Genomic DNA, 13,933 nt, shown 5'->3' with positions numbered 1-13,933 from the left:
ATTTTTCTTATAAAAAATACATAATCATACAGAAAAAAATACAACAAATTAAGAGGAAAGAAAGAAGTCACCCATTATTTCAGCCCTAGAGAAAACCAGTTACCCTCTTGAAGGACTTTTTATTCCAGTTCTTTTCTTCTACATGTATTTGCCATAAAGGTACAGTGCAAATATAAAGTAATATATACTGGTTCTTTTTGGTAAACCACAAGGTCCTGCTGTATAGCATAGGAAACTATATTCAATATCCCATGATAAACCCTAATGGAAAAGAATATGAAAAAGAAAATATGTATGTGTGTGTGTGTGTGTGTGTGTGTGTATATATATATATGATTCACTTTGCTGTACAGCAGAAATCAACACAATTTGTCAACTATTCTTCAATAAAAGTAAATAATAATAATAATAATATACTGTGTTTTAGTCTTTGTTCTTGATTATAAATGTAACCTATGGCTCCCTATGGGGCTTTCCAGGTGGCGCTAGTGGTAACGAACCCACCTGCCAATGCAAGTGATTGGGAGACATGGGTTCGATTCTTGGGTTGGAAAGATCCCCTGGAGGAGGGCATGGCAATCCTCTCCAGTATTCTGACCTGGAGAATCCCATGGACAGAAGAGCCTGGATGGTTTTAGTCCACAGGGTTCCCAAGAGTTGGACACAACTGGAGTGACTTAGCATGCACGCAGACTAGAAAACAGTAACAATACGGAGTGACTGGCACTAGTGTTGGAGATAAGCTCAGTCTGCAATAGAATTGGTTGAATAGAATGCAGACCTATCCTGCTGGGGGAGAAAGAGCCAGGAAAACAAGCTTCCTAGAAGCTATGCAGAAGGGCTTCACTGTAATGGAGAGATGAAGCCAAAGACAGGGATGAGGAGAGTCAACACGGAGCATCCCCTGTCCAGGACCAAAGATAATTCCATGTGGCTGGAAGATGGAAAGATTTAAACAAGAGATGAGGTGGGAGAAGTTGGTACAGGCTTTGTGTTCCATAATGAGGAGTCTGATTTTTATGGAGAAGGTAATGAAGCTATTGGAGAAGGCAATGGCAACCCACTCCAGTACTCTTGCCTGGAAAATCCCATGGGCAGAGGAGCCTGGTAGGCTGCAGTCCATGGGGTCTCGAAGAGTTGGACGTGACTGAGCGACTTCACTTTCACTTTTCATTTTCATGCATTGGAGAAGGCAATGGCAACCCACTCCACTGTTCTTGCCTGGAGAATCCCAAGGACAGGGGAGCCTGGTGGGCTGCCGTCTATGGGGTCACACCGAGTCGGACACGACTGAAGCGACTTAGCAGCAGCAGCAGCAACGAAACTATTAAGCAGAAGAGTGACCTGATCAGTGTGCATTTAAGCAGGAGCACCCTGGCTGCAGATGGGAAAGGATGGGAGATATGGCAAGGCTGAGGCTAAGAGCACTATCAGCTCTGGCAGTCATTCAGATTAGATACAGAGAGGACTGTAGTGCAGGCAGCAGTAGTGATCAATGTCAGGGATGTCAAGAGGCTTAGAATATTCCTTACCCCTCCACGTGCCACTTGGGGATTAACCTCAGGTGTTGATCATGTTAGCCTAATTGCTGACAAGACAGTATCTCAAGACTTCCCTCAGTTATCTTCTTTGAAATGAGGTTAAATGAGACAAATAAAAATATATTTTGGATCCTGCTCCAAAGGGATCATGGTATAAGACCTGGGTAAGATTCTGACCCTATAACTGAAGTCAGGCAATAGGGATCTATGCTACATAATTTATGAAGAGTGAATAACTCCAAGACCCTTTTAGAGCAACGTAACTACTGCAGAAGAACTAGAAAAATATTTTGGGCCATGGTGATTTTGGGGAGCTGCAAGTTGAAAGTAGAATAAGTCTATTCTGAATAATATATTTACTAAATTGTAGTCATTCATAGTATGTTAATAAACAGTTACCCAAATGCATACATGTTTACTGGATAAACAAATATTGGACAGGGGATGAGGACTTACAAATGCCAGGGGACACTGAGGTTCAATATCAACAGTCTTCTTTGTCTACTTGGGTTGCTACTGTGGTTTATTTGCACAGCTCTCTTAAGATGACTGATGCTGAAATCCATCCAAATTTTTTAGCAACAGCACTTATTCCCTGTGTATAATTTGGCTGTTGAAGACTTATTTTGTCTTTAACAATTAGAACTTTCTGAAGCTGATTTGAGTTGCTTTGTGAGAGGATAATGATTTTGCTGTCACTGAAAGTATTTTTAAAAGAAGGCTGAAAAAAAAAAAAAACCTGGAGGACAAGTTTTAGGCAGGATTCATATACAGGTTAAAATATTGGTTTATATCTTTCGAGAGTTATATTCTTCTGTTGTAGTTATGGTATGATATCCTTATGTATTACTTTTCCTTCCTTACAATTTAGTGTTACTTAAAGTCAAATAAGTTGTCAAAGATTTCAGATGCAAGGTCACATACCTAGAATTCCTTTAACACATATATTTTAAATTTTGCATATGGATGATTAAGTTGGATCTTCCAATGCAACGATTTAAAACCTTAGTTCATTCAGCCTAAATTGAGAGCTAACTCTGTTATCTGACATAAATATAGATAGTTCACATATAAAGGATTATTGAAAATTGTATCAAATTGCAAACTGAGTACAGGTGTCTACCCCGACTGTAAAGCCTTTGCAATAAAAGAAAGTTGATGAAAATAATGCATCATAGTACAGAAAAATACAAGAATTTCCATTAGAGGAACAAAAATTGTGGGGAAAAAAAATCTCTCAAAGATAGAATACAATTGTTACCCACCAGGGTTCTTGGTCTCCTTAATCAACATAAATTGATCAGAGGCCAGACAAGAAATTCAGGCAAGACTTTATTGGGGCCCCTGCTGAAGCAGTCCAGAGGAGAACAGATTCCCTTGCTTGCTTCCTCCCCACAGGGCACAGCAGTGTTTCCTTACAGGGAGCAAGGGCAGGAGTGTGTCTAGGGGCTGGTTAGGAGGGGTGGCGTAGGTGGCTTGCCCATCGCTGTGGTGGTGTCGAGTGCAGGGGGTATGTGCAGTACCCTGCCTTTGCTCCCAACACCCTGCTTGTGCTCCCAGCTCTCCAGAAGAGGCAGTTGGTCTTTTTGTATTTTATTGTCCATAGTTTGCCCCAAGCACACTAGCTGCAGTTATTTTTAGTCCCTTGTAGTTTCTTTGTATTTTGTTGCTTGAGGAGTTGTATATCCTCCTCCAGGTACAAGCTCTGCAGCCAAGGGACCCAGGTTCCACGTCCCAGCATGTCTTCTAATTAAGTGCAAAGGAGATGACAACTCCAAACACACATGGGAGACAATGATTCTTTCAAAAGTCAGAAATATTGGAGACACCCCCAAAAGATGATGCCATTGATGGGGGAAATGTGATGGAAGGGAACCCTGTCATTGTATGATGACAAATGATGCTATTTCCATTCATAAGGTTTCAAGAAATCTTTTAAGAAGTGAGGTCTGCGATGGCTTTATATTCTTTTAAAGTCTTTAGACTTCTCTCTAGCACTACCTACTGCATGTACTCAAGATGAAACCCCATGTCCCTTGGGAGTGTAATACGTTGGAAAGAAAATATGTAACTCAGGCAATTTTCACAGTGACTCTACAGAAAGAAAAAAATCACAGACTCCTTTAAGTCCTTCTCATCATCACAAATTATTTACAGAACATTGATATCCTAAGTCAAACCTGAAGACTAGGGTCCAAGAGGTATGGAACTACCTGTTAGCTGAGAGGCGGGACAAAGTGGGGAAGTTTGTAACTCAAAAAATTTGAGAAATCCAGTTCCAGATATTTGAATTGTCATCCTCATCATCTTTAGAGAGGACTAGAGCTTTTGTGTCTCCAGCGAGATGTCTTCTTTCCTAAGGAACTAGAGTCGAAAAAAATCTAGGATGGAAGATGGGAACTCTCAAAGCAGCAGCTGGTGAAATGCGGTTAGGACATTTTTCCCCAGTCAAGAGATTTTATCACTTTACAATATCACAAGTCCAAAGAATCACTGACATCTTGCTGCTTCTGTACCTGGGCAATGTAGATCTTATTAATCAGCCTACTGAACTGTTCTTTTTTCAAAAACATAGATAGCATCGAAAATTTTATTGTGATCCACACAGTCAAAGGCTTTGGCATAGTCAATAAAGCAGAAATAGATGTTTTTCTGGAACTCTCTTCTTTTTCAGTGATACAGCAGATGTGGGCAATTTGATCTCTGGTTCCTCTGCCTTTTCAAAAACCAGCTTGAGCATCTGGAGTTTCACAGTTCATGTATTGCTGAAGCCTGGCTTGGAGAATTTTGAGCATTACTTTACTAGTGTGTGAGATGAGTGCAATTGTGCCGTAGTTTGAGCATTCTTTGGCATTGCCTTTCTTTGGGATTGGAATGAAAACTGACCTTTTCCAGTCCTTTGGCCACTGCTGAGTTTTCCAAATTTGCTGGCATATTGAGTGCAGCACTTTCACAGCATCATCTTCCAGCATTTGAAATAGCTCAACTGGAATTCCATCACCTCCACTAGCTTTGTTCATAGTGATGCTTCCTAAGGCCCACTTGACTTCACATTCCAGGATATCTGGCTCTAGGTCAGTAATCACACCATCGTGATTATCTGGGTCATGAAGATCTTTTTTGTACAGCTCTTCTGTGTATTCTTGCCACCTTTTCTGAAAATCTTCTGCTTCTGTTAGGTCCATACCATTTCTGTACTTTATTGAGCCCATCTTTGCATGAAATGTTCCCTTGGTATCTCTAATTTTCTTGAAGAGATCTCTAGTCATTCCCATTCTATTGTTTTCCTTTATTTCTTTGCATTGATCACTGAAGAAGGCTTTCTTTTCTCTCCTTGCTTTTCTTTGGAACTCTGCATTCAAATGAGTATATCTTTCCTGTTCTCTTTTGCTTTTTGCTTCCGTTCTTTTCACAGCTATTTGTAAGGCCTCCTCAGACAGCCATTTTGCTTTTTTGCATTTCTTTTTTTGGGGATGGTCTTGATTCCTGTCTCCTGTACAATGTCATGAACCTCCATCCATAGTTCATCAGGCACTCTGTCTATCAGATCTAGTCCCTTAAATCTATTTCTCACTTCCACTGTATAGTCATAAGGGATTTGATTTAGGTCATACCTGAATGGTCTAGTGGTTTTCCCTACTTTCTTCAATTTAAGTCTGAATTTGGCAACAAGGAGTTCATGATCTAAGCCACATTCAGCTCCCAGCCATGTTTTTGCTGACTGTATAGAGCTTCTCCATCTTTGGCTGCAAAGAATATAATCAATCTGATTTTGGTGTAGACCTTCTGGTGATGTCCATGTGTAGAGTCTTCTCATGTTTTTGGAAGAGGGTGTTTGTTATGACAAGTGCATTCTCTTGGCAGAACTCTATTAGCCTTCACCCTGTTTCTTTCGGTACTCCAAGGCCAAATTTGCCTGTTAGACTTGTATTACCGTGGTATTGAATGGTTTGCCTTGGAAACAAACAGAGATCATCCTGTTGTTTTTGAGATTGCATCCAAGTACTGCATTTCGGACTCTTTTGTTGACCATGATGGCTACTCCATTTCTTCTAAGGGATTCCTGCCCACAGTAATAGATATAATGGTCATCTGAGTTAAATTCACCCATTCCAGTCCATCTTAGTTTGCTGATTCCTAGAATGTTGACACTCACTCTTGCCATCTCCTGTTTGACCACTTCCAATTTGCCTTGATTCATGGACCTAACATTCCAGGTTCCTGTGCAATATTACTCTTTACAGCATTGGACCTTGCTTCTATCACCAGTCACATCCACACCTGGGTGTTGTTTTGCTTTGGCTCCATCCCTTCATTCTTTCTGGAGTTATTTCTCCACTGATCTCCGGTAGCATCTTGGGCACCTACCGACCTGGGGAGTTCATCTTTCAGTGTCCTCTCTTTTTGCCTTTTCATACTGTTCATGGGGTTCTCAAGGCAAGAATACTGAAGTGGTTTGCCATTCCTTTCTCCAGTGGATGACGTTTTGTCAGAACTCTCCACCACGACCCGTCCATCTTGGGTGGCCCTAAATGGCATGGCTCATAGTTTCATTGAGTTAGACAAGGCTGTGGTCAAGTGATCAGTTTGATTAGTTTTCTCCAGTGGACCACATTCTGTCAGACCTGTCCAATATGACAAGTCCATCTTGGGTGGCCCTAAATGGCATGGCTCTTAGTTTCATTGAGTTAGACAAGGCTGTGGTCAAGTGATCAGTTTGATTCGTTTTCTCCAGTGGACCACATTCTGTCAGACTTCTCCAATATGACAAGTCCATCCTGGGTGACCCCACACAGCATGGCTTAGTTTCATTGAGTTAGACAAGGCTGTGGTCTATGTGATCAGATTGGCCTGTTGTCTGTGACTGTGGTTTCAGTCTGTCTGCCCTCTGATACCCTCTCTCAGTGCCTACCGTCTTACTTGGGTTTCTCTTACCTTGAACGTGAGGTCTCTCTTCATGGCTGCTCCAGCAAAGCGCAGCCTCTGCTCCTTACCTTGGACATAGGGTAGCTCCTCTTAGCCACTGCCCCTGACCTTGGCTCCTGCACCGTCACAAGCCACCATGACATGTTTCCATTATGGCCTGCAATTGTAATTATCTTTTATTTTATGTCTGACTATTGACTGTGCAAACTGATAAACATCTTTCACTATTGTGATTATGTAATTTTACCAACTTAATACCATTGTATCATGATTGGTCAACAGAAAAATAATAGAACTCTTTATCACCAAAACTATCATAGAAAAATGTAATCACTTTTTAAAATCCAAATGCATATTAGAATTATCTTGAGATTTTTTTTTTGAAAAATACAAATGCCCAGGTATTGCTTTTTTTTCCTCCAGAGCTCCAGATATGTTTCTAATGAGCAGTCATGTGTAAAAACAATTGGACTATATGTTGATCTTTTACTTTTATTAAGTTTGTTTCACTTTTTCTATTTCACATTCAGTGCTCCCATTTCATTTAGTTTATATTTTTCCACTGCTGTATCTCTTATTCTTTTTTTCTTTGATGTTCTTTCTCAAGTCTTTACCAAGCACAATAGAAACTTGTGTATACCTATATATAAATAATGTGCATAATATATATTTTAGAAAATATATGATTTTTTTCCTAACTAAAAAATTCATGACATTTTGATTCCACTTATTTGACTTAGTATGAACAGAATGCTAGATTTCTAATTTTAAAAAATAGATACACAACAAGCACCAATGGTTGACTGTATAGTACAGGGAACTATAGTCAATTCTTACAGTAACCTATAATGGAAAATAATTTCAAAAATAATATATGTGTATATGTATAACTGAATCGTCTTGCTGTGCACCTGAAATATTGTAAATCAATTACACTTCAATAAAATATATTTTTAAGAGAAATAATAAAATAAAACCCATAAAAATAATTAACTAAAAATATAAAATGTATGATACTAAATTTTAGTGACAGTGAATTCCTCACATAGTCATGTCCTAGGATGTAGAGTGTGTAGTAGTGTGTAGCGCTAGTTGTATATGTACAGTGTGAAATGATAGCATATGGTACAAGCTCTGTGTTTTTTCAGTTTGGTCCTTTAAGACTCATGGAAGCCTTTTGGATACTGCTCTGCACTTTCACAATCTCTGCACTAGAGCTCATAGGGGGAAAATGGCCTATTATCACAAGCAAATGCCCACTGCTTTCTTGGTGCCCTGGCCAGGGGACAGAACATACTTTGAGTTGCTAGTCCTTGAAAGAGCAAACATACCTCCAGGAGGAAAAAAAAAGAGCACACAATAGTCTCACCAACATTCCGTTTAATATTTACTCTTCTCTTTCTTGGGTCAAGGCTGTGGAATATAAACTGGGTTCCTGCCAGGTTCTTACCACTTCCAACAGTCATTTTTCAGAAAGTTCTGTTTTTGGGGAAGAAATTTTAAGAAGTAGTACCTGGAAGGAAATCAGCCATGTTTATGTTGTTGAGTGATTCTGCTATGTATGAGGGGGGAACTGCACTGCCCGTAGATGTTAAATCATTCACTGTTTGGAGATAATTTCCTTTGGGTGCAGATTTTCTTATTCTCCACCAGCAGCAGCTATTTTTCCAGCTGCCTATATGTGTTTGTGGGTTTCCCTGGTGGCTCGGATGGTAAAGAATCTGCCTGTAATGTAGGAGACCTGGGTTCAGTCTCTGGGCAGGGAAGATCCCCTGGAGAAGGGAAAGGCTACCCACTCCAGTATCCTGGCCTGGAGAATTGCATGGACAGAGGAGACTGGCAAGCTACAGTCCATGGTGTCATGGAGAGTAAACACGACTGAGCAACTAACACACACACACACACACACACACACACACACACTCCATATGTGCTTGCAAGTTTTTCTCCCCCATCTAGACTGTTAATAAGTGGAGATTGAGACCACACCTAATCTATCACCCCTGCCTAGAACAGCCCAGGTCAGTAAGGCAAGAGAGGAAGCCCCGCCCCCTTGCCAAGGCGGGACTTCCACTGCAGCGCCCCCCTACAGTCTTCACCTACGGGTCGGAATTCACCACCACTGGTTTGGCTTTCTTCTCTTCCTGAACAGGTTTCCCCCATTCTTTAGGGTCTCCCAGAAGCTCTTCCTAAATAAATCATTTAAGCATGATTCTCATCTCAAGGTCTTCTTCTAGGGATCTCCAAATGACTATAACCCAGAGGACTGAGAATCAGAGCCCTAGAAATATGCAAATTAGCATATTGTCTTAGTTAGAGGTCCTTGATTTCCAAAGAGGAGAAACCCACTCAAATTAACTTGGATGGAGAGTTTATAGAAGACTTGAATCCCAGAGGTACACCATTGCAGGAATTAGAAAGTCATTTTAAACCTGTTGGGGCCACATGGTCTCTCTTCTCCGAGTCTCTCAGCACTTGTACTCAAGCTTTATTGCTGCAATTAATATTCTACAGGATGCTACAGTCTAATGTGTTATGTCTGTGCATGTTTGCAACTTCCGAAGACAACAGAACTCTCGCTCTGGCTTTACAGAGAACAAACTTATACAGTCTCTTAGTACCCTAGGTCCAACTGCCAGGGGAGAAAATTCAAAATTCTGTAGGCCACCTAGGGTAGGTGTCTGCTCCATGACAGTCAGATATGGCCTCAGAAACAGGGTCACCTGCTCCAACATAGCCACTTCTTCAACAGTACTGGGGACATGGGTGGGCTTTTTCAAAACAGATTGTATGTTCAAGGCACAGGCAATCTTTAGGACAATAACAAGCCAAGAATTTTTTGCCTGCAAACATCTCAGTGTTGCCCCTGCCCTACCCAATCAAGCATGGAGAAACCGCCCCCCCCCCCCCCACCACCACCACACACACACACACACATTCCACTTGAACATATTCCATCAACTCCTTCATGGGCTTGTTCACCACATGACAACTTGCTAAGCTAACTTTGCCTCCACGCTGTCTGTCTCATTGGTCCTCAGATAATACAGGCTTTGGCTTTGTTTCTACAAATGCTATTCTTTATTTCCTACCTTCTCCATGAAACCTTTCCCAAGAATTCCAATCCTCCCCTAGTACCAGTACACCATTGCATTTTGCCCATTTGCCTGTGTTGCATGACAGAATCAAGGTCATCCTCCCTACTTAGTAAGTCCCTCAGATCAGGGGACGTCATGCTTCCTACTTCCCCTGATTTCCTTACAGCACTTGGCATCATTCTGAACGCACAGCCAGCAAAACATAGCTGCTCCTGCTTCACGTACCTATTGAAGTGCCTAAGCTTTTCTACAGCACTTACTTCAGTGCCTTCCTCATGGCTGGAACAAAAAGCCTTTGGATTACCACCCCTTGAGGTGGAGTTGTCTCTACTTCCAACCGCCAGTATCTGTGTCTCTCCCCAGAGGTCATTCTTCCAAACAGCAGAAAGCAACCCTGGCCTCAGGCACAGTAGGCTAGACAATCTGGGTAGTTAGCCGCTGAAAACCCTCAACCAATCATGCTTAGAGGTAGGTGGATATATAATCCAGCTCCCACTCCCTGCATAAGTCGACACTGAGTTGTCTACAGTAGCTCCCAGAGTTCCCCACTGGGCTTGAGCTCTGATCGTCCACGATGGTAACTTACTCCATGAGGTTGCCTGCCCTTCCTGTGTCACCTCCACACCTCCCTACTAGTGTTACCTGGGACTGCCTCCCACATAAACGACTCACACTTGAATTATCTCGGAGCCTGCTACAAGAGATGGGATCTGAACTAAAATGACATTCAGTAAGTACCCGTGGAATTAACGAAAAGGAGATTTCACTTCCCCGTCACAGATGAGAGGCTAGGTGAAAGGCAAGATGGGATTTCTCAAGCCTGGGAGGATAGAACTTTCAAATTCCACGTTCGTCTCAAAACTGGAAATTACAAAAAGGAGAAGCTCCCTGGGAATCAGTTTAGAACAGCAGTCCCCAACCCTTTTGGCACCAGGGACCAGTTTTTTTGGAAGACAATTTTTCCATGGACAAGGCTGGGGTGGTAGTTATGGGATGATTCTAGTGCATTACCTTTATCGTGTACTTTATTTCTGTTATTATTACATCAACTCCACCTCAGATCATTAGGCATTAGGTCCCGGAGGTTGGGACCCCTGATTTAAAACAAACAGCACTACATCCTTGGGGGCAGCTGTGAAATTCAAAGTATGCAGCTAGGTCTAGAGGAGGCAAGTGCTGTGATAATGAACAGTAGGAAGACAGCACAGCTGCTTACAATTTACTGGCCCAATTTGGGTTGGGCGATGCATATCTTGGCAGACCAGAAGCCAGACCCCTAGTTTTCTTGGTTTCCACTAACATATGATGGACGAATCTAGGAAAAATAATAACTACTCAGACTTTTTGCTAACCTTGATGAGCTACACATTTGACTTGAGCTATAAAATCAGAAAAATGTCCCCTTTCTTCCATCTTAAAGTTTGCAACAATTTCTACCTGTTAAAATAGCTTACCAGAAATGAAGCAGACAAAAGCCACATAAAAGCTTCAAGGATGATGGGAAAAAGCAGTTAACCCAGATCAGCTAGAAGGGCAGCTTGAATATTTCTGATGCCTGATTGCATTACCATCAAGTTCTTGAATGTTTAATGGGTTAGTCCTTTGTTTGCTGGAGGAATGCAATTGCTCAATTAAATGTGAAAAGACAAGGACCATTTTCATGATTATCTACCAAGTTCTTGCTTTAACTTGTTTGCTTAATCAAATGTCTACTTATGATCTCTTTGGGAGGTTCTGAATTTCATTAGCTCTTTCCTTAAAGTTAATCTACTCAGGAAGCAACGATTATTCACCATAGATCAGAGCACATTAGCACTTTCTAATAATTAGTTGCAAGCCTCAGTTTCTAGACAACTAACCAGTCCCTATATCATTCCTTGACCCACTCTACCAATCCTAATCTTTTTAACATATATATTTCTTATAGTTTTTAATTTTTAAAATCCTTATTGAATTTGCTACAGTATTGTTTCTGTGTTATGTTTTGGGTTTTGGCGGCAAGACGTGGGATTTTAGCTCCCTGACTAGGGATTGAATCCTCATCCCCTGCACTGGAAGGTTAAGTCTTAACCACTGGGCCATCAGGGAAGTTCCTTAACATGTATTATTATAATTCATTTTTTAAAAATATATATAGTTCTATGAAAAATATAATTGATAGTTTGATAGGGATTGCATTGTATCTGTAGATTGGAGGGATGGGATTGGGGAGAGGAGGGAGGCTAGAGAGGAAGCGGATTTATGTATAATTGTGATTGATTTGTGTTGTTGTATGGTGGAAACCAACACAGCAGTCTAGAAATTTAAAAAATACAAAACAAACAAACAAACATATATGTATATACTTAGCTGAATCACTTATATGTACACCAGAAACTCACATAGCATTGCAAATCAACTATACTTCAGTAAAACAAATTTTTAAAAATATTATATATAAAGAAAAGGGAACCCTCTTACACTGTTGGTGGGAATGCAAACTAGTACAGCCACTATGGAGAACAGTGGGGAGATTCCTTAAAAAACTGGAAATACAACTGCCATAGGATCCAGCAATCCCACTGCTGGGCATACACACTGAAGAAACCAGAATTGAAAGAGACACGTGTACCCCAGTGTTCATTGCAGCTCTGTTTACAATAGCTAGGACATGGAAGAAACCTAGATGTCCATCGGTAGACGAATGGATAAGAAAGCTGTAGTAAATCAATGCATATACATGGAATTTAGAAAGATGGTAACAATGACCTTGTATGTGAGATAGCAAAAGAGAAACAGATGTAAAGAACAGACTTTTAGACTCTGTAGAGAAGGCAAGGGTGGGACGATTTGAGAAAATAGCATTGAAATATGTATATTACCATATGTGAAATAGATCGCCAGCCAGGTTCAATGTATGAGACAGGGCACTCAGGGCCAGTGCACTGGGACAACCCCGAGGGTTGGGATGGGGAGGGAGGTGTGAGGGGGTTTCAGGATGGGGGACACATGTACACCTATTGTTGAGTCATGTGAATGTATGGCAAAAACCACTACAATATTGTAAAGTAATTCACTTCAGTTGAGTTCAGTCACTCAGTCGTGTTCGACTCTTTGCGACCCCATGAATCACAGCACGCCACGCCTCCCTGTCCATCACCAACTCCCGGAGTTCACTCAAACTCATGTCCAACGAGTCCGTGATGCCATCCAGCCATCTCATCCTCTGTCGTCTTCTTCTCCTCCTGCCCCCAATTCCTCCCAGCATCAGGGCCTTTTCCAGTGCCCATGAGGTGGCCAAAGTATTGGAGTTTCAGCTTTAACATTAGTCCTTCCAATGAACACCCAAGACTAATCTCCTTTAGGATGGGCTGGTTGGATCTCCTTGCAGTCCAAGGGACTCTCAAGAGTCTTCTTCAACACCACAGTTCAAAAGCATCAATTCTTCAGCACTCAGCTTTCTTCACAGTCCAACTCTCACATCCATACATGACCACTGGAAAAACCATAGCCTTGACTAGATGGACCTTGTTGGCAAAGTAATATCTTTGCTTTGCAATATGCTATCTAGGTTGGCCATAACTTTCCTTCCAAGGAATAAGCGTCTTTTAATTGCATGGCTGCAGTCACCCTCTGCAGTGATTTTGGAGCCCCCCAAAATAAAGTCTGACACTGTTTCCACTGTTTGCCCATCTATTTTCCATGAAGTGATGGGACCAGATGCCATGATCTTAGTTTTCTGAATGTTGAGCTTTAAGCCAACTTTTTCACTCTCCACTTTCACTTTCATCAAGAGGCTTTTTAGTTCCTCTTTGCTTTCTGCCATAAGGGTGGTGTCATCTGCATATCTGAGGTTGTTGATATTTCTCCTGGCAATCTTGATTCCAGCTTGTGCTTCTTCCAGTCCAGCATTTCTCATGATGTACTCTGCATATAAGTTAAATAAGCAGGTGACAATATACAGCCTTGACGTACTCCTTTTCCTATTTGGAACCAGTCTGTTGTTCCATGTCCAGTTCTAACTGTTGCTTCCTGGCCTGCATACAGATTTCTCAAGAGGCAGATCAGGTCTGGTATTCCCATCTCTTCCAGAATTTTCCACAGTTTATCATGATCCACACAGTCAAAGGCTTTGGCATAGTCAATAAAGAAGAAATAGATGTTTTTCTGGAACATTCTTGCTTTTTCAATGATCCAGCAGATGTGGGCAATTTGATCTCTGGTTCCTCTGCCTTTTCTAAAACCACCTTGAACATCAGGAAGTTCACTGTACACGTATTGCTGAAGCCTGGCTTGGAGAATTTTGAGCATTACTTTACTAGTGTGTGAAATGAGTGCAATTGTGAGGTAGTTTGAGCATTCTTTATCATTGCCTTTCTTTGGGATTGG

This window comes from Bos grunniens, chromosome 13, assembly GCF_055505025.1.
Source record: "Bos grunniens cultivar Pamir isolate PY7600 chromosome 13, Bosgru_T2T1.0, whole genome shotgun sequence".
In the NCBI taxonomy this organism is placed as follows: Eukaryota; Metazoa; Chordata; class Mammalia; order Artiodactyla; family Bovidae; genus Bos; species Bos grunniens.
Note: the sequence above shows the minus strand (reverse complement) of the source record.